This window comes from Corythoichthys intestinalis, chromosome 14 (genome assembly GCF_030265065.1).
Source record: "Corythoichthys intestinalis isolate RoL2023-P3 chromosome 14, ASM3026506v1, whole genome shotgun sequence".
NCBI classification, from domain to species: domain Eukaryota; kingdom Metazoa; phylum Chordata; class Actinopteri; order Syngnathiformes; family Syngnathidae; genus Corythoichthys; species Corythoichthys intestinalis.
In genome coordinates this window covers 10,809,135-10,832,897 of record NC_080408.1, presented here as the reverse complement: position 1 = coordinate 10,832,897, position 23,763 = coordinate 10,809,135, and the positions used below count along the sequence as shown (strand labels likewise).

At 37.3% G+C, this 23,763-nt stretch overlaps 1 protein-coding gene across 10 annotated transcripts in view; it reads left to right on the top strand.

The window, feature by feature from the left end:
- LOC130929666 (receptor-type tyrosine-protein phosphatase S-like) overlaps positions 1 to 23,763 on the top strand; it is a 311,121-nt gene that overhangs the window by 144,260 nt on the left and 143,098 nt on the right. The window lies entirely within an intron of this gene.

Below are 23,763 nucleotides of genomic sequence, written 5' to 3'. Positions count from 1 at the left end.
CGCTAGAATGAGCGCGTTCACAGTAACGTTCATAAGACAGAAATATGATGCCTTCAATTCACGTTCGCCCAAAATATGAACGTGTTCATGAACGATCGTTCATTGAACGCGTTCATGCACAACACTGGGCTATTTTATATAGTAATTACTTTGAATCCTCGTCCAAATCACTTTTGAGACTCTCCTGCCTGCTTGTATGCAGTAAAACAATCGTCCTTTTTCACCTAAATCCGGCGTTTGAACGCAGTGTGTGTATGAGTTTATCACAGTGAAAGCCAAATGCTCTGCCTGGGTCAGCCCCTAACGGGAAGGCGTGGCGCAATGTTTGTGGGAGCTGTCTTGTAAACTGATGGTGAAGTCTATGACTCATTACCTTCAGAATTGGCTGCCACTGACTGCCATAGACGTCCAATCCGTTTGAACTGGGAAGGATGGCAGCGAATGAACGAATGTTCATTCGCTGCCACCTTCCCAGTTCAAATGGATTGGACGTCTACCAGTTATGAACTATTTCCAATTCACAGTAAAAGGATGAAAATATCATAATTATAATGATTTCCTGACCCCATGGACCGATAATGTGAAGTTCTCAGAGGTTCCCACCCCTACTGTCTACTACCGTAGTACATATAATCTAGTATTTGCTGATCGTTATTCCACCCTTTGTAGGGAGTTACCCAGACATGACACTTTATTCACCAGTGCAGCACGTTAGGCCGAGTTTCACACCGATGAAAGAGTATCAAGACAAATTGCGCTGTTCGTTTCAGTGCGAGGTTTAATGGGATTTCAGCTCAACAAAAGCGTCACAGAGCCGAGCAACAAAATGCACTGTATAATGAAGCGAACGCTGGCTGCAGTGAGATGCCTTGGAGGAAATCAATTACACCTGAGCGAGGCACAAAATATCGGTGCGACGTTGTGTGGCTGACGCGCCTTTAAGATCACTTAAATGGGGGCACCTTCCGAGTTCTGATTTTGGAGGCGGCTGCCAGCTGTCATTGGATCGCAGCCAAGGGTGTGTTTGGGGACCCAAATGTTGTGTTCTGTTCTTTCTTTTATTCTAGACAGAGAATTGGAAGTATTCCTTTGGCTCATATGAGTGAGAATGAAAAATGATTTTGGAAATAACATGCCTTATTTTAGAAAGATTCCAGAAATAGAGCGTTAATCAATTTCTGTCCCTCAAGGCGTGAAGTACACTAATGTATTCCATCGGGCTAATTATTGAACTCCATTGTGCCCTTTTCAGGGCTGAAAAGGTTCCCCAGCTGTAAAAGTCAAGTGTCTAGGGTGCGTAAACAGTGCCTTTGAGGATTTTTGTTGTTTTCCGAAGGACAGACCCTTAATGTCCTAGCCAGGATCTATTTGTAGGAACATACCGATAGCGCTGTGTTATTTGGAACCTGGGAATTCTCGGTGGAGAATTACCCCATTTAATCCACCTCTTGATACCACAACAGTGGTACCTTTACCTATAAAATTAATTGGTTCTGGAAGTAGTCCGGTTACCTGTCTGTAAGTACAGACGCGTTTTCCATGTTTGTGCCCTAATATGTTCCAAGCACTACTGAAACACCACATTAAATTTTATAATCGGGGTAAAACCAGAATAAAACAACAGCCAAACTAGGGCTGTCAAACGATTAAAATTTTTAATCGAGTTAATTACAACTTAAAAATTAATCGTAATTAATGGCAATTAATCGCAATTAAAACCATCTATAAAATATGCCATATTTTTCTGTAAATTATTGTTGGAATGGAAAGATAAGACACAAGATGGATACATACATTTATCATACGGTACATAAGGACTGTATTTGTTTATTATAACAAAAAAATCAACATGATGGCATTAACATTATTAACATTCTGTTAAAGCGATCCATGGATAGAAAGACTTAAAAGTTCTTAAAAGATAAATGTTATTAAAAGTTATAGAAATTATATATTAAAACCCCTCTTAATGTTTTCGTTTTTATAAAATTTGTAAAATTTTCAATCAAAAAATAAACTAGTAGCCCGCCATTGTTGATGTCAATAATTACTTTCACAATGCTCATGGGTGCTGAAGCCTATAAAATCAGTCGCACCCAAGCGCCAGCAGAGGACGGAAAAACTCCACAAATCACGATTAACATGTGGGCATTTCACTGTACTCTCATTTAAATCTGTCTGAGCGGGGCATGTGTGTTAATTGCGTCAAATATTTTAACGTGACTAATTAAAAAATTAATTACCGCCCTTTAATGCGATAATTTTGACAGCCCTAAAACACATTTGAATCATTTCATATACCATCCCATTCCATCCCATCCCTAACGTAACCTAACCTAACTCTAACCTAACTCTAACCTAACCTAACCTCAAATCACTAAATGCAGATATAATCACCTATATTTTCAGGATCAATCGCAATATTTAAAATTTAAAATAAAATAAAAGTTTTTGCCAGAAATAGCAACTTTTTTTTTTTTTTTTTTTAATTTTGTACAATTTTTATGTTAGCTTTCAACAGCTAATAAATCACTCAATTTTCACATCAGAAACTTAATACTTGAGGAAAGCACGCAGAATCCCCTAATTTTATTCAACAAAAGCAAAATTGGCATTTTTCTATATATTTGTAAATAAATGCGTAAATACGGGATTTTTTTTTAATAGATATGTACGTAAAACACTCTAGATTCTTGGTTAACACTGAAAAAAAAAAAAAAAAACGGGCAGTTATCATTCATTTTACTTCAATATTTCAAGCTAATAGGCTGTTGTGTAATCCAACGTGGTGGCTGTCCAAAACAGAGCTTTTTAAGTTGAAAATTCTTCTAGAAACAGTGCCCTCCATCATTATTGGCACCCCTGAAAAAGATGTGTTTTTTAGCTTCTAATTTGTATTTTTTTATTCATATAATATGGGACCTTAATGGAAAAAAAGAAAAAAAATCCAACCTTCAATGCAAGTGCATTCATTAAGTAGGGAAAAAATCCCACATAAAGAAAAAAATATTTGACATCAAATAATGTGTGTCACAATTATTAGCACCCCTGGTGTTAATACTTTGTACAACCCCCTTTTACCAACAAAACAAGGTCTGGGGACTGAGATGACCACGGGAGGAGCTAGATTTTGTGTCCGGTGAATCATTTCTGTGTAGATTTGGCCATATGTTTAGGGTCATTGTCTTGCTGAAAGACCCAGTAACGACCCATCTTCAGCTTTCAGGCAGAGGGCAACAGATTTTGAATTAAAATGTCCTGGTATTTCAAAGCATTCATGATGCCATGCACCCTAACAAGGTTCCCAGGGCCTTTGGAAGCGAAACAACCCCACAGCATCACTGACCCACCCCCATACTTCACAGTGGGTATGAGGTGCTTTTCAGCATGTGCATCTTTCGTGGCACGCCAGACCCACTTAGAGTGTTTGTTGCCAAAAAGCTCAATCTTAGTCTCATCTGACCAAAGCACACAGTCCCAGCTGAAGCCTGGGACCGTGTGTATTTTTGTGCGAGACCAAGATTGAGCTTTTTGGCAACAAACACTCTGAGTGGGTCTGGGATTTTTTCCCCACTGAATGAATGCACTTGTATTGAAGGTTGGATTTTTCTCTTTTTTTCAATTAAGGTTCCATATTATTTAAAAAAAAAATTTTAAATTGAAGCTAAAAAACACATCTTTTTCAGGGGTGCCAATAATTATGGAGGGCACTGTAAATGCTTGAATCCCACAATTTTTTATAGATTTGAATGTAGAACACTCCAGATTCTTGGTTAAAAACAACAACAACAAAAAACCCCAAAAAACAAAAAAAAGGCAATCTTTCGTTTTACTAAAATATTTCAAGCTGTTAGGCTATTGTGTAATCCAACGTGGTGGCTGTAACAAAACAAAGAGCTTTTTAAGTTGAAAATTCTTGTAAATAAATGGTTGAATCCCGGAATTTTTTACAGATATGAACGTAAAACACTCTCGATTCTTGGTTAAAAGCAAAAAAACGGGCAGTTATCATTCATTTTAAGCAAATATTTCAATGTTTCAAAGTGCATGCATGGTGCGAAAAATACAATAATTACCTTGAATCCTCAACCAAATCACTCTTTGTGTGACAAAAACGCGAAGAGACTTGTGCTCTTTTGGCAAAGACGTCAAACCCGCTTTAACAACAACAACACCGTCGCGCCTGTCGACATCATCCTACTGTGAAACCCAGATTATAACGTTGTCAACAATAGGCCGATAGGAGAGCAGAATTGCATCAATGAAACATTAAGTACATGCCTATATTTTACAGTACAGTACTGTATTTTTGCCTATCATATCCTGAAATTTCTTTCATAACAAGAGGCAATATTTTTCCGGTGGGCGTGTCGTAACCTGAACATTTCCTTTTGTAGAGACGTTCGTAAGTAGAGGTACCGCTCTACTATCGCTTTGCAATTATAGTAAGCATCGAGATTTTGCACACAAACAAATAAATAAATGCAAAATTACAGCACATAACTGTGCATGATATTACAACAGAGTATTAGAGTCACACAAAGAAAGAAAAAGAAATAGAACTATGAGAATAAAATCATAATATTACAAGGTTTAAGTCATAATATTACGAGAAAAAAGTAATAGGTTGAAAAATCATATGTTATACTACAAGGTTAAAGTCATATAATATTAAGAGAAAAAAGTCGTAATAATACGTACTTTTACATAATATTATGCAAATTAAAATCATAATATTACCAGAAAAAAGTCTGAATATTGAAATATTAAATAGATGCAGTGCGGCTTATTTAACTAAACTAGCTAATACTTGCGAAGCTACATAATTTTATGCAATATAACAAAATTAAAGTCGTAATATTACTAGAAAAAAGTCGGAATATTACAATATTAAATGGATGCAGTTCGGCTAATTTACTGTAATTAAGTTAGCTAATACTTGTAATACCATATAATTTTACGTAATATTACAAAATTAAAGTCGTAATATTACCAGAAAAAAGTCGTAATATTACAATATTAAATGGATGCAGTAAGGCCAATTTAGTTAAGTTAGCTACTACCATATAATTTTACGCAATATGACAAAATTAAAGTTGTAATATTACCAGAAAAAAGTTGTTATATTGCGTTATTAAATGGATGCAGTGCGGCTAATTTAGCTAAGTTAGCTAATACTTGTAAAACTATATAATTTTACGCAATATTACAAAATTAAAGTCGTAATATTACCAGAAAAAAGTCGGAATATTGCAATATTAAGTGGTTGCAGTGTGGCCATTTTAGCTAAGTTAGCTAGTACTTGTAATACTACATAATTTTACGCAATGTTACGAAATTAAAGTCGTAATATGAACAGAAAAAAGTGACAATAGTGCAATATTAAATGGATGCAGTGTGGCCAATTTAGCTAAGTTAGCTAAATATTACGTAAAGCACATAAAGCTACGCGAGTTGTTTTGCCCACGAATTTTTAATATAAATCCTTATAATGATAGTAATTTGATGTACATGTGACAAAAGGAATTTCTTGATTTGTACAACTCATTTCAACGGAGGGGGCGAAGCGCTACGTAGAGTACATAGATATTTTGAAAAGATACATGATATAACGACTTTTTTCTCATAATATTACGTAAAAATAAGGTAGTTTTACGGCATTAATCTTTTAATATTATGAGATTAAAGTTGTAATATTATGACTTTATTCCTTTAGGCCTTTTTTCCCCTCCTTCTTTCTTTGTGTGTCCATAATACTCATATGATCTGGAGCAGTTCAGAATCGATATTTATCTAATATGACAAAAACATACATTTAAGATCTAATTTGGTAAGAAACAGTCTTATTGCTAATCCAGTTAAAGTTAAAAAGGCCAGCGCTACTGCTTCTGAAGGCTCTTGGCAGCTGAGATTGACACGGCACCACATAGAGTTTGAAATCTGATTGGACAAACCGTCTTGTATCCTCATACTGGAGGCAATGCAGCAAAGACAAACACTATCCCATGAAGAGAATAAATTGTTGGGAATAGATGAAGAAAATCTCTTGGCACAAATATTAGAAATTAGGTTATAAATGTAGGTCAGCATTTGTGATCGTCAGCAGCGCTGAAGCAATTTCTGTTAATGGAAGCAAATGGAATTTTTATTCTGAAATCCTAGGTCATCGCTCTTGTTTTTAATACCACCTGGCTCACCAACTCATATGTGAGTGAGGTGAAGCGTGACAATCTATTGGTCAATATATGACTTGCGAGACTGAGAGTCTCAGAATTTACCAAAGCACTTAACGGACTCTGACACGCCACAGCATAGCAGATGGCCTGCAATATGGCCCCGGAGGTTGACTGCTGCGTAATGGATAGACCTGCCTTACCTGAGAATTAGTGTGGTGAACGGTTGGGCAAAGTAGAAATGTGAGAAGAGATTTTATGATTTTATTTTATGAGATTTTATGAGATGCTGTCTAATGTAATACAAAATTGCTTTTTAAATTTCATATAATTTCATAAAACTACTTTGATAATATTTTACTTGACTTTGAATAGCAAAAACTCAACTGCTTGTTTTTATTTATTGAGCACTTTAACCCTTAAAGCAACACGAGGTAACTTTTCAACCCTGACAAAATATTTGCGTAACATTTGTGATGATATATCGACTGACAACTATTTGAATTACACATGTCTTATATCTGTATCACATTCACCGGCACTAATTAACGTTGAGGAAAGAACTACAAATGTGCTGACTGCTTTACGGCATGCGTCAATTCACCTCTCTCCCGATTTGCGAACGCTTTCACGCGAAATCTGCAAAGATGGCAGAGCAAAAGAGAAAAAAAGTTTTGTCTGAGGAGGGAAAAAAAAGAAGGATAAAAGGACACACGAGAATAAACTTTGGCCCAGCTTTCACTCGCTGGCGTTACGATACTAAAACAAGTTCAAAGGTTTGCTTTAACACTAGGACTCCCGTTTTTTTGGGGGGCTATAAAGAAATACCAGAAAGCCGTCAAATGACCCCGATACCAAACTGACTATTGGGCTTTGTCAAACAACAGACCACTCAAAGAAGCAATCAAGTAGGTCACCGCCCTACACGCTCCTGTGGTGTCGCTGCCTAGGTGTGAAGAGGGGTTTCACTCCGGATAGCTGTAATTAGCATTTTGAATATAAGAGAGACAGGTGGACTTCTTGGTGGGTCTTGCAAAGGAATTGCGTCACTCTCATGTGGGCGCAAAGAAGGCGCAGAAGGAAAAATTGCTTGGGCAACAACCTCCAACACTTAGCCCCGGGAAAAGGGCGAAGTGTCATATGTCACCGCATATAAAATGTTTTGTTTTGTTTTTTTATTACACCGCCCCTTGTAATGTAGGCAAACTGCAGCTTTTGGAAGATTTTAAAAAGGTTGTCCGCCCGATTGCCTGCCTGAGCGGTCCACTCTCCAACAAGCAACAACTGTTTTGTCCAACTGGACAAGCCTATTCTGAAGGGGGGGATAGAATGACCTCTAAAGGTGCTCACAAAAGATATGCCGATTATAGTGGTGTCAACAGTAATCGATGCGGCAATGCATCCCGATGCGGGGCATGGACGATTCGATTCAGCGCATTTTAAAATATATAAGTACGTTCAAAAATCTTCCCTGCGCAATTCCAGTGATGCAACGGATTTGGTTTCCCCATTTGTATTATTATTCTCATGTTTCATTTTTTACACACTGCATAACTCTGGTCAAGTTTCCCACCAACCTGTAGAAGCCAAAATGTCTCCAGATGTCTGCTTTCAATGTCTTAGGTGCATCAATAATCTTTCTCGCTCCCTCTTTCTCCGCTTCAGCCATTGTTATGTTATGTCCTATCTCTTAGAGGTTAGATCTTGTGCCAGAACCCGAACGGGTCGGGTCGAGTCGGGCCCAAAATGTTAAGCACTCACGTTCGGGTCGGGTCGGGTCGGGTCGCCGCGCTGGACTAATAAATTATAAATAAAAAATTGTATTGTGCATTTGCTTGTGCACGCACATGAATTCAGTGGCGCCGCCCGCTTTTTCTTCTTCTCCTCCCGCTGTGGTGCTTGCGATTCGTTACGAAAGACACTTTTATTTATGCACACAAAGGCAACACAAATGTGATCCTTTTGAATCTTCTCCTCTGTGTGTCTGCAAAATCGCATGTTTTTTTTTTGTTGTTTTTTTTTTAATATTAAACTTTCCCAGCGTTATTTCGTTGTGTAAATGCTTTTATAATGATCATAAAAATATGTAGACTATTTAAACATTAAGAAAACTTTTTTTTTCTGCCAACTCGAAGAAATGAAAATAGATTGCTGCTGCTGCGTTTTTTTTCCACGTCACTCCAACAAATTTAAAAAAAAAAAAAAAAAAATCGGGTGGGCCTGCAAATCTAGTTAATTGATCGAGCCCGGGCCGGGTCGGGCTTCAATACCAGCGGGCCATGTCGGGTCCGGCTGGATTTTTTTATCTCTCTGCTCTCTCGATTGCAAAAAACTGATATTTCCTCCTTTTGAAACAGATTGTTATGGCTGCTAAAATGCTGCTGCACTTCATTTTAATTCATTTTTTTAAGGTTATGTGGTAGTTACTGATTGCATTTCTCAGTTGATTGCACATATATAGTGGACTACTCCTACGTTTTACTTTTGTTTTCTAGCCCTTGTTTTGAGAAAGTTGTAAAAATGCCAAATGTGTACTGGGATACTTAGAAACCCGGCAACAGAAAAAGCTCAATCTCCTCATAGGCGGAGTTTGACTTTTGGGGTATGGGGGGCACAACATGTTGATGACCCCGAAATGCAGTGTAAGCAATGAAATTAACTTACAAGAATATTTATAATAATAAGTTGACAGTGAGCGTTTTTTTTCTTACCATCATTCTTGAGGAAAATTCTAAATCAGGCTGCTTTGGCAATAGTTTTCGCCAAGATCGTCATCCATTGAATATGGTATGCCCACCGGTGTCATGCCAATGTAGTTACCCCAGTCAAAAATTGTATCCCTGGGCGGAGCCATATGGACGTAGATTTGTGTCTTTATTATTCAATCAAAAAAAAAAAAGTTGCTTCAATCAAAATATATATTTTCAACCAAAAAATGTAGCTTCAATCAGAAAGAAATGTGTTTGAATACAAAAATAAAATTGAAAATTTAACAATAACTAAAAAAAAAAAATGCATGTGAAAGCTATTTTTCTTTGATTTTATTATTATTATTATTTTTTGTATTGAAGTAAAGTTTTTATTTTTTGATTGACTTTGAAGTTATGATTTATTTTTGGGCCACATTTTGGCTGGGACATTTATGTCTTTATTATTCAAAGTTTCTTCAAAAAATATAGATTTTCAAAAAGAAAATCACTTCAATCAAAAAAAGAAATTTATATCACAGGAAAAGGTTTTGAATGCGAAAAAATATTTGAGATTGAAAAATTTGCATTTGAACACCTAATTTTTCATTGGAAAGGTTTTCTTTGATTGAAGCAATTTATATATATATATATATATATATATATATATATATATATATATATATATATATATATATTTATTATATGCAAAGCAAATGACCATCTAAGGTGCTCGAAAAATAATTTTGACCCATTTTAAAAGTATATTTTTTTGTTCATTTCATTCCTTTTTGTTGCAGTTTTATTGCTTTAAAACTTTTAAATATGTATATAGGAAAGTCAATTACATGCAATGACTTTTTGGCCACCAGGGGGGGCCTGGCCCCCTTAGCCCCCCTTTAAAATCCGCTTGTGAATCTCCTCCCTGGTAACTTCAGTAGCAGCAACATTTTGAACCAACTGTAGATATTTGACAGAGAACTGGCTGTCTCCAAAGTAAAGTGCATCACCAGGTAGAAACGAAGCAGCTCAGAGAAGGATTTAAAAACAACAAAAAAAACAAAAAGTGATTGATTTCAAAGATTTGAAGCTGATCTTGTTCCGTTCAGGGAAGGAAGCGTCCACCCTCAGTTGACTCCCGGTGCTCCATTTCAACCGGTGGAGCTATCAGTTTAAGCGGTATCGTTTCAGCCTGGCAGTCATGATACACCTTCCTCCATTTTTACTGCAACCGGGTTGACGGAGATCATATCTCAGTCTGGCTCTTTTAACTGCTTACTAGATTCCTCCTTCGTCAACTTTCTCTTCTTATAGGTCATCCTATTACTGACATTCAGCAGGTTTTATCGCTACTCATTTGTTTATGTACCTCGACTCACAGCTCGTATCTTTTACACCCATTCAAAAGTGAGATAATTTGCCGAAACACAAAATTACATTTGTCATAAGCATTCATTAACCCTTTAAGGTCTGGGCCTATTTTGTCTGATTTTGCATGCCTTTGAAGTTGCCTTTATATTTCAAAGAATTGTTTACGATGGCCTGGTTTGGTCCCTTTTTTGTGACACCTTGAACTTCATGTCCAAACTGTTGTTTCCTTCACTGACCAATTATGAATCATCATTTTGGGCCCAAAAAGACCAAAAATTCCAAAATCGGTTTGTCAAAATTTTTAATATTGATGTCCAATTGACAACCAAACATGCGTAACGAACCTTTTTGAAACTTTGTAATATTTATTCAACATGTTAGGATGAACGTTCAACCAAAAAAATTTAGAATAAATAGTCTTATATTTGACAATTCAACATAAACAACAGGTATAGCCATAGGCGTTTTTTGCCTTTATACATGCTCTGTCAAAACAGGTTATATACAGCAGACCAAACAGTGAAGAACAGTGAAAAAATATATACCATCTAACACAAAAAGTGTTTAGAGGCCATCTCTTTATGAGTTTAGGTATTGCGGCCCATCACCTGATGAAAACTATGTACACACAATCAAGCTTCTTGAACACACATTTATATACACAAATTGAGAAGACTGATTGTGGGAAAAAAATATACATATATATATAACATTGGGAAAAAAAGTATTTTCAAAAATATTTACAATAAACAAGTTACATTTTTTTCGGGCATGCCACTCCGAAAAGCAGTTTCGTCCTGGAATTAGACACAGGGCTACATCACACAGCCCACACTTCCATGGGGTGTCGGTCCTCTTTCCACCCTTCCATTTTCATTTCACTTTACTTTCATTGTCACTATAAATGTACATGGAAAAAAAAAGTCAGTATTTATGAAAATAATAAAGTATAAAATAAAAAGATATACAGCATTAAAAAATAATGGAAATCTATATGTATGACAATAGAAAGAATACCATAGCTGAATATGTGCTACATCCCTAATCTTCATATAGAAAGAAGAACACCACAAATTATAAATTCCTGCCTGGGATACACATAGTGCACGTACGACTTTGATCTGATATGCACATTTTATTATTATATACACAAACACACACTTATATTGCATCAAAATTAACTTTGTCTTGCAATATCAAAAGAAACTTTTTCAGCATTAAAAAAAAAAAAAAAGTGAGTTGGTTTACCTCTGCTCGTCGATGGCGTCACCCACGTGTTCAAATCCGTCACTATCTTCACTCGAGGACTCTTCCGAAGACGATGATGACGAATTTGGACCATCCTCTTCCTCAAGTTGATCAAAAAGCACAATTGCTTGCGCTAAATTTAGTTTTCCGTTCATTCTCAAAGTCACACAAAGTCACTCGCTCGATCCAAACGGCCGTCACTCGCCACCTCGCTGCTTCAGAACACTCCTCCCTCTCGTTCGGTGGAACCTCGCACGGCAGTTATATTGATAAAAAAAACGCATTTTGTGCTTCCACTGTGACTTCGAAAGGGTTCGTTTGATTTGTGTCTTTCTCATGGAGCTTCCGTTTTGAAAAAGGACAAGAAATGATGGAAATATAGACATAAACAAATGATCCATGCAGCGATTTAATGTTTTTTTGAGAGGACAATAAAACTATAAAACTTAAATGACAATATCTCACGTTTTAGTTGGTCGATTGACTTCAAATAATGAGAGTAAACCGCAACTTCCGCACTTTAAAACGAGACCAACCAACGGCATGTGGGTGACGTAATTAAAACGTGAGGGCGCTTCAAAGACGACGTGCGCTGAGGACGCGCCGGCGCGTCCTTCGACTCTCAAGGGTTAATGCTCATGGCAGTTTCATGTCATAATTATGATGCTATTATGTAGAGGTGTGCATCGGCACTGCCCTCACAATTCGATTCGATTACGATTCGGAGGGCCACGATCCGATTCGATTCGATTCAGAGGGTCACGATTCGATTCGGTTCGATTTGGCAATGCATCGCGATGCATTAAAGCCTGGGATGCATGAAAATTCTGAAGCAAAGCATATTTTTCGTGAATCATGAATCAACACAAGCGATCAGACATTAAACAAATTTTTATTGGCTCTTGTGTCACTCCTGGTTGAAGTCAAATGAAAATACTTTCAGATATATATATATATATATTAAAAAAAAAAAATCACAGAATTTAATTAGTGCTTTGAATGAGACCAGAGCTTTCTCTTTTTTTTTTACACACAGTAGCAGCCTTTCACACAGTGCAACATCTGAACTCCTGTGCAAAATCAATAATAACAGTCACTGTATTTTAGTCACAACGACCTATCAATAAAAATATTCAAGTAAATATTAAAGAAAATGACAAAGAAAATATTGTAGTGCAGCAGCTTCTTTATCGCAATATCAGTCCGGGGAATGGATTGATATTTGAATGTAAAGTAGCTCCCTCTACAGTAGAGCCTAGATCTTGAGACCGAATCCGAACCCGACCGAATTTCGGGCCGGGCCGGGCACAAAATGTCAACCATTTACGTTCGGGTCGGGTCAGGTCGGGCCGACTCTTGCTAACTTTTAAAAAAATAAATATATATTTGTATACTAAAATGATGAATGGATGTTAAACTAAGGAATACTTGTTATAAAATAAATAAATTGGATAAAACAGAGAGAAGGCGCTTTGGTAATCACAAACATGAGCCAGTGAGTTGTTTGCGCACATGAACGCCGTGGCCCCGCCCTCCTTTTAATCTTCCCCACCCGCTCTTGGCGCTCTCCGCGAGTCTGCAACGCTGCATCCTGGTATTTCCTTTTTGAATTTCGATATAGAGCCGCAAGAGGTGAAAAGCAAAGTAAAGACGGTGGGATTGAAAAGGCAAGAATCCACGAGTGGTGTGTGGAAAGGATTTAAATTGATAGTGGAAGATGCTACAGAAAACTGTCGGCCTTGCCGAATGCAACAAATGTGGCGCTTTGCTCTCGCACGAGAGCAGAAAGACTGAGCAGGCATTTTAAAAACTGTACTGGCCTAATAGTCAAACATCGTTATTATCATTTGTTTCAAGGGCTGCACCTCTTCGTGCTAAGCAGGACATCGTGGAGTTCATGGTGTTCCTTAAAACGTCTTTTTTTTTTTTTTTTCAGTGCTCCTTAAGGCAGGTTGTTCTTTTGTGTGTTCTGATGCGAGTTATTAAAATAAAGAATGTTATTTAAAAGTATTTTAGTTTATTTTTGAATATTCTGCTGTTCCTCTCCTTGTCAGAGAGGCGCATATAGTGAGCACAATATCCCTCACAGAAATACATCTAACAAACCATTCCAGCGTTATTTCGTTGTGTAAATGCATTTATAATTATCATAAAAATATGTAGACTATTTAAACATTAAGAAAACTTGTGGGTTTTTTCTGCCAACTCGAAGAAATTAAAATAAATTTCTATTGCATTTTGCCGAGGAAGTGACGCATGAACTATCCACCTGATAGAACGGACACACAAATATAAAAGATATAAATGTTTATTGAATATGCATCTTACAGTCTTGTTTAAATGGGAGATTTTGTTACAAAAGACAGGCTTTAATTTGTTATCATTATGCACATAGGTATCGTCACAAATGTGATCACACAAAACGCAACCATGCATCGCATTCCGGCATAAATAAAACGTACATTTTTTGGGGGGGGGGGTCGGGCTCGGGCCTACAAATAAAAAGTAAAATTTCGGGCTTTTTTCGGGCTCGGGCATACAAATAAAAAAACAAAATTTCGGGGTTTTTTTCGGCTCGGGGTTGCAAGTTAATTGCTCGGGCCAGGTCGGGCTTTAATACACGCGGGCCGGTCGGGTCGGGCTGAATTTTTTAGGCCCGAACTAGGCTCTACTCTACAGGTAAACATGAGAATAATAATACAAATGGGGAAACCAAATCCGTTGCATCACCGGAATTGTTCAGGGAAGATTTTTTAACATACTTATATATTTTAAAATGTGCTGAATCGATTCGGCTTGTTGCCCGCATCGAATCGAATCGTCCATGCCCCGCATCAGGATGCATCGCAGCATTGATTATTGTTGACACCACTACTATTATGACAGTTTTATGGTGTACGTGTCAAATAAAGTGTTGCTAAATACTAGGGCTGTCAAAATTATCGCGTTAACGCGCGGTAATTATTTTTTTTAATTAATCACGTTAAAATATTTGACGCAATTAACGCACATGTCCCGCTCAGACAGTATTCTGCCTTTTGGTAAATTTTACAGCAAGGCTTTTTGTTCTGTCTAACAGTGAACTCTTGTGACTTTGCGACATGGTTTATTGTTGTCTTGCTAGTTCAATATGGCTGCACGACGTCTCGGGCTGACGCCTACGTTGTAATGTTGTGCTTATAAGATCCTTGGACAAGATTTGTCCGTAAGTATGGTTGTTGTAAATAATGTACATATTATGTTAGTAAGCGAAATGTTATATTTTTTGTATGAGACGCTTTTTGTTTATGTTTAGTGAACCTGTATAGCGTGCTAAGCTAACGTTGTTGCTAGTGCAATGCTTGTGTACTTTCTTTTTGTAGTTGTACGACAGTCTACAGAGGACAATGGTTTGAGGCCATTTTATCAATAAATCAGATGAAAAAGGAAGAAGTCTGATTATTAAGGCGTCGTTCACTAGCTGTCAAGCTTTGAAAAAGTAGACGCTTCGGAGTGAGGACAGCATAGACAGATTTAAATGACAGTAGAGTGAAATGCCCACTACAGTCCTTATGTACCGTATGTTGAATGTATATATCCATCTTGTGTCTTATCTTTCCATTCCAACAATTTATTTTACAGAATATATATATAATTTACAGAAAAATATGGCATATTTTATAGATGGTTTGAATTGCGATTAATTGCGATTAATTACGATTAATTAATTTTTAAGCTGTAATTAACTCGATTAAAAATTTTAATCGTTTGACAGCCCTACTAAATACCAAATCTAGCACTTAATGAAACAGCTGGAACACTAAGTGAAGAAATAATTAGCACAGAACATGAATTTTGATTGTTATTTACATCCGTAGCGCTGCAATGCATGCTAGGAGGCATGTTGGATGCTAACAGTGTTGACAGCAGGTGGCAGCAGTGGTTGACTGTCTCCCCCAAGGGAGCAGCGATGGCCAAATGAAGCTTCTTGAAGCAATGAAGCTTTGCAGCCAATTGGTTCAAAGCTTCATTGTGGTTCATTTGGTGTTAGACAGTCTTATGATAACGCTGTCAAATAAAGTTTTACCGGTTAATATCTTTTGAGGTAAATATCCCATAATACGGTGAGGCCAGCTGCGGCTTATAGTCCAGTGCGGCTCATCTAAGAACAAATGTCATTTTCGTGTCAAATTTGGTGGGTGGCTGGTTATAGTCAGATGCGCCTTATAGTCGGAATGTTATGGTATTTCAACTCATTGCATGCCACTGACAATAAGAGACATCCAGTTAATTTTAAATTGAAGAACTGGCATTGAATAGTAATGTTTCAGTGCCAAAATGGATTAGACGTCTTGCGCCGTCAGTGGCAGACATTGAGTTAATGTTGGTGGCATGTGCTGTAAACTGTGTGAGAAGAACTGAATGAAATCATTCGAGACATGAATGCAATTATAAATGATACAGAGTTCACTATTATTAAATTTGCTACGAATGTTATTGTCTCTACACAGCAGCATTGCACTACATTAAATTTAAAAAGGAAATACAGGATAAACAGTGTTCATTAAACCAACTTTATGCAGCTGTTTTAACTCAGGATGGCATGCAAAGTAACACTCATTGCAACATTGGACATCGATGTCTAGTGATTTCATGACTGCAACTAAACTTTAACAAGATATCAAGAATGCAAATGTCTTTCCAGTGATTTGGAATGCTTGTGGAAGAAGGTGACAGCGATTTTTTTTTTAACTTCAGTTAAAAAAAAAAAAAAAGGGGGGCAGCCAAGTGCACCTTTTGATTTGTTCTAATTGGACTTGGATCACAAATTTTAACAAGAACATTTACCTCCACCAGATCCTCTCCATAATTAATGAACAGCTCTGTGAATCTATCACCGTCAGCGGCAGCCATTAATCTGTGGGGATGCTTTGCAAAGCAAAAGCTCCCCACATGTAAAATTCGTATTTTTTCACGCCCCACACGCTTTGACTGATTCAGAAATGTTCGGAAAATTCACACAATGTAGCCTTTCTTTCGATTTTGCCCCTAACGTTCACAGCTGCATGAAAAATGTTAGGTTTTTACTTACAGCCCCTAGTGGCAAGAGGTAAAATTACATAAAATAAAACAAATCAGGAATATGGCTCCTATAACGTAACTGTGCAAATACTGAAAATGCATTACCCAGATTTTGTAGTACCTAAGTTGAAACAGATGTCTGAGGACATATTACTTAGTGAGATGCATGTGAGAATGTTGTGGCATTAGCAGTGCAATGACGGTGACATTTCAGTGCAAACTTGAGTTGAGTATGGTGACAGCTGTTGGAAAGAAACCGTCTCGGGTCTGTTTGTTTTGGCTGGCATGGCCACGTAGCGCCTGCAAGAGGGTAACAGGTTGAAGAGGTGGAAGCTTGGGTGTCTTTTGTGATGCTCATTGCCCTTCCAAGGCACCGAAAGTTGTAAATGGTGGACAAGGGAGGAAGGGGGCAGACGCTGCATACGGTCGCATTGTAGCTATCAAATTTTTAAGCCGACTTGATAGCAAGACTGACTACGCATAAATATGGCGGAAAACACTCAGGTGACTTGAAGTTCTGCTCTGAGAGAAAATTGTCCGATATGCATGTGTGGTACATCACTGGAAAGCTTAAAATCTCAATTTTCTGGGGAAGAAAATTTTTGAACAGGAGGGCATTTAAAAAAAAAAAAAAGTTTTAAACAGCAAAACCCTATCTGGAGGTGAGAGCACGCGAAAACAGAATTACAGACGCCATGACTTTTATGAGATACTATCGCGTACTTACTTTGTTTCGATCCAAAAACTCCATGTAGGATGTATCACTGAGTGTCAAGACACAGCTGTGAATGACGACAGCTGGATTTTTGGGGGATTTTATGGGTGAAACATGGTCATATAACAAGGGTCGTGATGCAGAAATCGCAGACATCAAGGAGTGGTCGAGATTTTCTTTTTCATATATTTACCCTTTTAAACTTTTTTTTCTCAATTTTTCTTTGTTTGGATTGATTATTTATCATTTAACATATCGGAGAAATTGCGACAGTAACAAAAAAAAAATACAATTAAGCGATAGTTATGAGGTAGATATCCGTGACTTTTTAATTTTTTAAAGTCGTTTTTTTTTTTTTTTTTTTTTTTTTTTTTTTTGTAACATAATATTAGACATCAATTAATGATTCCAAGCTAAAAATGACAGACATTTTGAATCATAAATATAATTAATTACCTTAGTTTTATGGCTGGGTTGAGACAAAAGCGGTTGCGTGATGTCTGTAAACGGGGGTTTCCAGGATAAAACGGACAGATTAAAAATAGTTTTGGGGCTTAATGTGCTATGAATCTGCTATGGCAGCATATAGACATATTGTTCTATCAAACACAACCGTTGTTTTGGCTTAAAATACAGAAGTTTCTTTCAAAGGGGAGTGCAAAAGCAGAAACTGCTTTTTCAGTCTGTTCTGTGTTTTCCGCCATATCCTTATGGCGGAAAACACTCAGGTGACTTCAAGTTCTGCTCTGAGACCCCCAATTTAGACAACTTTCAAGACTGTCCGATATGCATGTGTGATACATCATTGGAAAGCTTAAAATCTCAATTTTCTGGGGGAAGAAAAATTTTGAAAAGCAGGGCATTTTTTTTTTTTTTTTTTTTAATGTTTTTTGAACAGCAAAATATCTGGAGGTGAGAGCACGCGAGAGCAGAATTACAGACGCCATGACTTTAACGAGATATGATCGCGTATATAACTTGTTTTGATCCAAAAACTCCATGTAGCATGTCTCACCGAGTGTCAAGACACAGCTGTGAATGGCCACAGCCGGATTTTGGGGGATTTTATGGGTAAACATGGTCATATAACAAGGGTCGCGATGCAGAAATCGCAGACATCAAGGAGTGGTTGAGATTTTCTTTTTCATATATTTACCCTTTTAAACGTTTTTTTTTTTCCAATTTTTCTAAGTTTGGATTGAATATTTATCATCTAACAGTTCGGAGAAAATGCGACAGTAACAAAAAAAATACAATTAAGCGATAGTTATGAGGTAGAGATCTGTAACTTTTTTACAGACGCCATTTTTTTCATTGTGACATGATTTGTTTGAAAGTTTAAAATATGTGAGTGAGTAATTTTTTAAAGTTTTTTTTTTTTTTTTTAACAAAAAATGAGACTTATTTAATGATTCTAAGATAAAAAACAACAGATTTTGAATAAGAAATATATTTAATTACCTTCGTTTTATGGCTGGGTTAAAACAAAAGCGGTTGCGCGGCGTCTGTAAACGGGGGTTTCCAGGATAAAACGGACAAATTAAAAATAGTTTGGGGGCTTAATGCACCATGAATCTGCTATGGCAGCATATAGACATATTGTTCTATCAAACACAACCGTTGTTTTGGCTTAAAATACAGAAGTTTCTTTTAAAGGCGAGCGCAAGAGCAGAAACTGCTTTTTCAGACTCGTCTGTGTTTTCTGCCATATGCTTAGATATAAAGCATTTCTTTGGTTCATGACTCCATAACAGTCATGGTTATGCTTTAGTGCAGCTTGTACACTATATCAGCTTCTATATATTTTCCGACAAAGCGCAGATATATTTAGCCAGCCTGAGGGCTTTAATGTGTCTATAAAATATCGTGTACACATGTGTGAGTGAGACTGTGTGGGTTCCTTTTGTTCTGGGGTGAGCATGTTTGTGTGTGTGTATTTCAAATTGTTATGCCTTTTTTTTGATATTTTCTCAGTGCAATGCAGCAGAGTGTAAACCCCTGTTTTGTACTTCCTCCTCAGGCTTCATGTCAAAGTCAGTTTCGGATGAGATGAATGTGGCACAGAAGGCTGCAAGGAAAAAAAAAAATCACTGCTGGTAATTCAAAAGGCCCGTTAGCAATAGGGGGAATAAAATAGCGGTAAGAATAGAAGTCTTTGAAACCAGATGAAGAAAAGAACATCTGACAAATGTTGGGAATAATTTTAGTTTAGGGAGACACAGAAAGTGGGAGGATGAAAATTGAGGAAATAATAAAAGCAAGTGGATGAGTTAAAGAGTATCATTGCGTTGTTGCTGTGGGGTACTGTGTACTGCCGCCCTGTTAAAACCAAAAGGAAAAGTAATAGAGCTTTCTTCAAGGTTTACAAAAAGTCATTTGGGGACTTCTTTTGAATCATGAACATTCTTGTATTTGTATAAAGTCACATTTGGGTCACAGTTTATACTGCATGGCGGGGCCTTGGTGTAGTATAATTCATTCAAAACACAGCAAAAACATGTTCTGTCGATATGGGCACTTGCACTTAATAATCCTTTACTTGATAAATTTAAGCATAGCTATGTATTAGTGCTGTCAAATTTATTGCGTTAACGGGCGGTAATACATTTTTAAAATCAACCACGTTAAAATATTTGACGCATTTAACGCATGCGCGGAATGACCCGCTCATGCATTGCCTCAAACAGATTACAATGACGCACTTGAGAGAAAAGTGTCTTGTTTTGTGCTTTTTCTTAACAAAGGTATACCACACGCGACGTGCTGGCACATTGTTTCTTTATTAGCACATTCAGCTTCAACATTAACACACCTTACGGCTCTTGGCAGGCTGAAATTCTCACTCCTGCATCATGTGAGTAAACAGCATTGGCGCCGCGTGCACTTCAGGTTGCCTCGGATAATTTTATATCAGAATATTACAAAAGGCGAGTGGAGACAGGAGTTCATTGGACTGCACCGTTTAATGGCATAAGCTTCGGCAACTCCTTCACAACAAAAATGAGTATCATTTAGTGAAAGCCAGAGGTTGCGCTAGACTTTTTCGTTGTCTGTCATTTTGACTGACAGGCTCATAAAAATCCGGTCATAATCTATTTTTATCCGTCACTTAAATTTTTAAAATGATAATGATGACATATTCAATAGTATTTAGTTTTCATTCATTTTTAAGTAATATTGTAGTGCTTGCTTGGCGGCGAAAAATTAGACACGGAAGTCGTGCTATTTTTCTCCCTCTTTTTACTCTGCTTACCGCCAACAACATCAACAAAACAACAACTCCGCCCCCAAAGAAAAAGAGGCAACTATATAGACCCCAATCACCAACGTCACACACTGATCTTAATTGTGGTTGTCAGCCCAAAATCTTCTAAATATATATTAAATGCATCTTACCAGATATAAAATGACTACTACATAGTCTGTGGTGATCGTTTGGTGCCCAGATTTCTTGTCGAATTACAGCAGTCCATCTCGCTCTCCTCTTCGGGTCTCTCAGAATACGGTAGAACTTCAAGTCTCTCCGTCTATCTTCTCTGTTACTGCAACCAACCGCCACACACGCCTTCACTATTTTGATTATTAATGTTAACGAGCAGAAAAACACGCCGTAATAGGAGGCATGTACGTAGCGGTAATGTGTAAACACGACGAGCTGACGGACAATATGGCAGCTCCAGTCAGGGGGGCGGAGTTGTGACGTCATGTGATTGGGGTCTATACACAGGCGGCAATCTAGTCCACCAATTGGATGACGCGCTGGCACACCGGGTGCACCAATAAGAACCTCGCGTTGATGTGTCAATCACGGTGCCGCCGCCAGACCCCGGTGACGCTACAATATTCTGACAGAATAGCCAACGACGTCATGCATTAAGAGAGACAATAGCTAATTAATATGCTCACTCGCTACCCTGTGGTCTGGGGTGTGAATTGCAACCTGTCAAAATGACGGCCGGACTTCAGTTTTAAATAGAAGAATACAAGAAAACAGAGCTTGTATACAGATACAGAAATGTTATTTTACTGACTGGTGAAACACAACACAAGCATAGCACATTGGTAGTTCAAAACATTACCATAAACTGACAATATTTACGGTAATAATATGATTTGACAAGTTCTCCAACTTACCAGAATCTAGGAGAAAACAAAACAGATGTGACTTTTCTTTTAAAGGCTGCTGTATAACTTGCTTGTTTCATCATAATGAATAAATGTTTTTTCCATGGATTGATACGGTAACATGAAAGTGAGAACGTAAGTCGGAAATCCGTGAGAGCTCATCGCTGTTGACACGACAGTAACAATAGGAACTATTGTTATTTGGGTTTGAGTTTCCCGAGGGACAGACATAGTTGACGGACACAGGAAGTGTGTGTGCTTACATTTGTTATGGTCCGAGTTGCGGAGCTGCAATAAACGTTGACTCAAATGAGTTCAAGAAAGTAAATTCTGTGCTTTGTGAAGAGTGAAAAAAGCAGAATTTAACACAGACGAAATCATTCGGCCGATTAGAGTGAAGTATTACCGAAATAAAATGGTGACGTCACGTACCGTAATGGTCGGCAACGGGTCCCCGCATACGTTTCCTCAACACAACGTGGCCGTGTCAAAAAAAAAAAAAAATCGGTTTATATGTATATGTCATATATATATATATAAATATATTTCTGTCTCCATCCATGTACCCGTTTATAATGCGCACCATGATTTTACAAGTTGATTTGGGGGGGGGGGGGGGGGGGGTGCGCGTTATATTCGGGAAATTACGGTAATGAGGCCCTATTCTCACAGTTAAACAACAGTGCAACAGTGGCATTCCCAGTCAAAATAGCAATGCAAAATACACATTAAACTTACTCAGACTTTGATCAAACTCTATTCAAACATTTCCTTTAGTTCAACAAATACACTGGATGGCAATTAGGCATGTGCCGACACTGGATGGCAATTAGGCATGTGCCGGTATGAGATTTTGATGGTACGATAACCGTGAGCAAAAATACCGCGGTTTCACGGTATCACGGTATTGCAATTATAGCTCCAAAATTTTGAGATGTATGGGTTTTAAAAAAAACAAAACAAAAAAAAAAAGAATAAAAAAAACTTTTTTCCATTGAACAGGTTTTTTTTTCAGAACATATTTGCAAATTGGAACATGAATATAATGTGAAAATAAATTAATGTGAAAATAAATAAATTAACAAAAAATAACAAATATTTTATATAAAATTAAAATAAATAGAACCTAGACTATACCCACAGCTCAAGTTGCTCAATATTAGCGCAAGAACAAAATAATTGCTATAAAAAAGTAAAAACTCTTCTAAATAAGATTAAAAATATATACTGTATGACTTTTTTTGAGGGGGAGAAGCTGAAGTTTCGCCATTTTCAGCCACTGTGTCAACGTTCTTCTCCATGTCATGCCTTTGTGTTAAAAAGAACAAAGAATTCATAAGTTAATAAGTTAGTTAAAAATGTATAAGTTAGTTAAAATGTAAATATTGTTGAGGAAAGGTTTCATCTAAAACAAAAAGTGAGGAGTGAGACCTCCTTTCGCAATTAGCGATCTTTGACGCGATCCTTTTTTTTTTTTCTCCCGCCCTTCATTCAAGCTTGTTTCTCCCTTAGCAGCTGTGAGACATAAAACGTCGACTAAGCTGCTCTCCCAGTTTAGCCTAGGCTAACATTCGTCTTTGTAAGTTTTAGTTAGTTTGTATATTGAATTTGAAAGGAAAATGTATGTTTTGTTTTTGGCGACCTTTTTCATGGTGCTACTGCTATCCTGTTGAACCTACTCACATGTGGAAAAATACAATTGTATAACGTTTTAAATGTATTCATTTGTATATTTCACCACGATTTGAGAGCTCAATAAATTGAAGAAAAGTACGCCTTGTGTTTGGAGGGTTTGTTTTTGGGTTTGCTGGCTGTTTAGCAGAATAGAGTCACTAACACTCACGGCAACAAACGGGAAGGGTGAGCGCTGCCGCACCAAGCCACTTCGGTTGCATTTTGGCACATGAAAAATAGCGAATACCGTACTAAGGTATGACGGAAAATTTTAGTGGTTTTGAAACTGCGACGTTTTCACACCACGGTAAACCGTGAAACCGGTAACCGGCACATGTCTAATGGCAATATTTAGTCACAATATACAAACTATCAGAGGTCTCGTACGTTGTGAAGCCAGCACTCAAATGACCGTGAGGTACAATGCATGGACTAGTAAACAAGGAACTACGGCGTCAGTCGAGGGAAAAAACACACTATTTGGCTTGATTTCAAATTTAATTTAAAACTGATACAATACTTTTGGATATTGATTTTGAGATTTACTTAAAGTGTTAATTCCGATTCACGCGGAAATACGGGTTATGTCGTCAGCGTAGGACGGAACTCGTTCATAACCCGGGGAATACCTGTAATCCTCGACTGGCAGTGGTATTCAACAGACTGTTACTTTTACGAAATATTCACTTGTGAGTTAAATTGAGGTCAC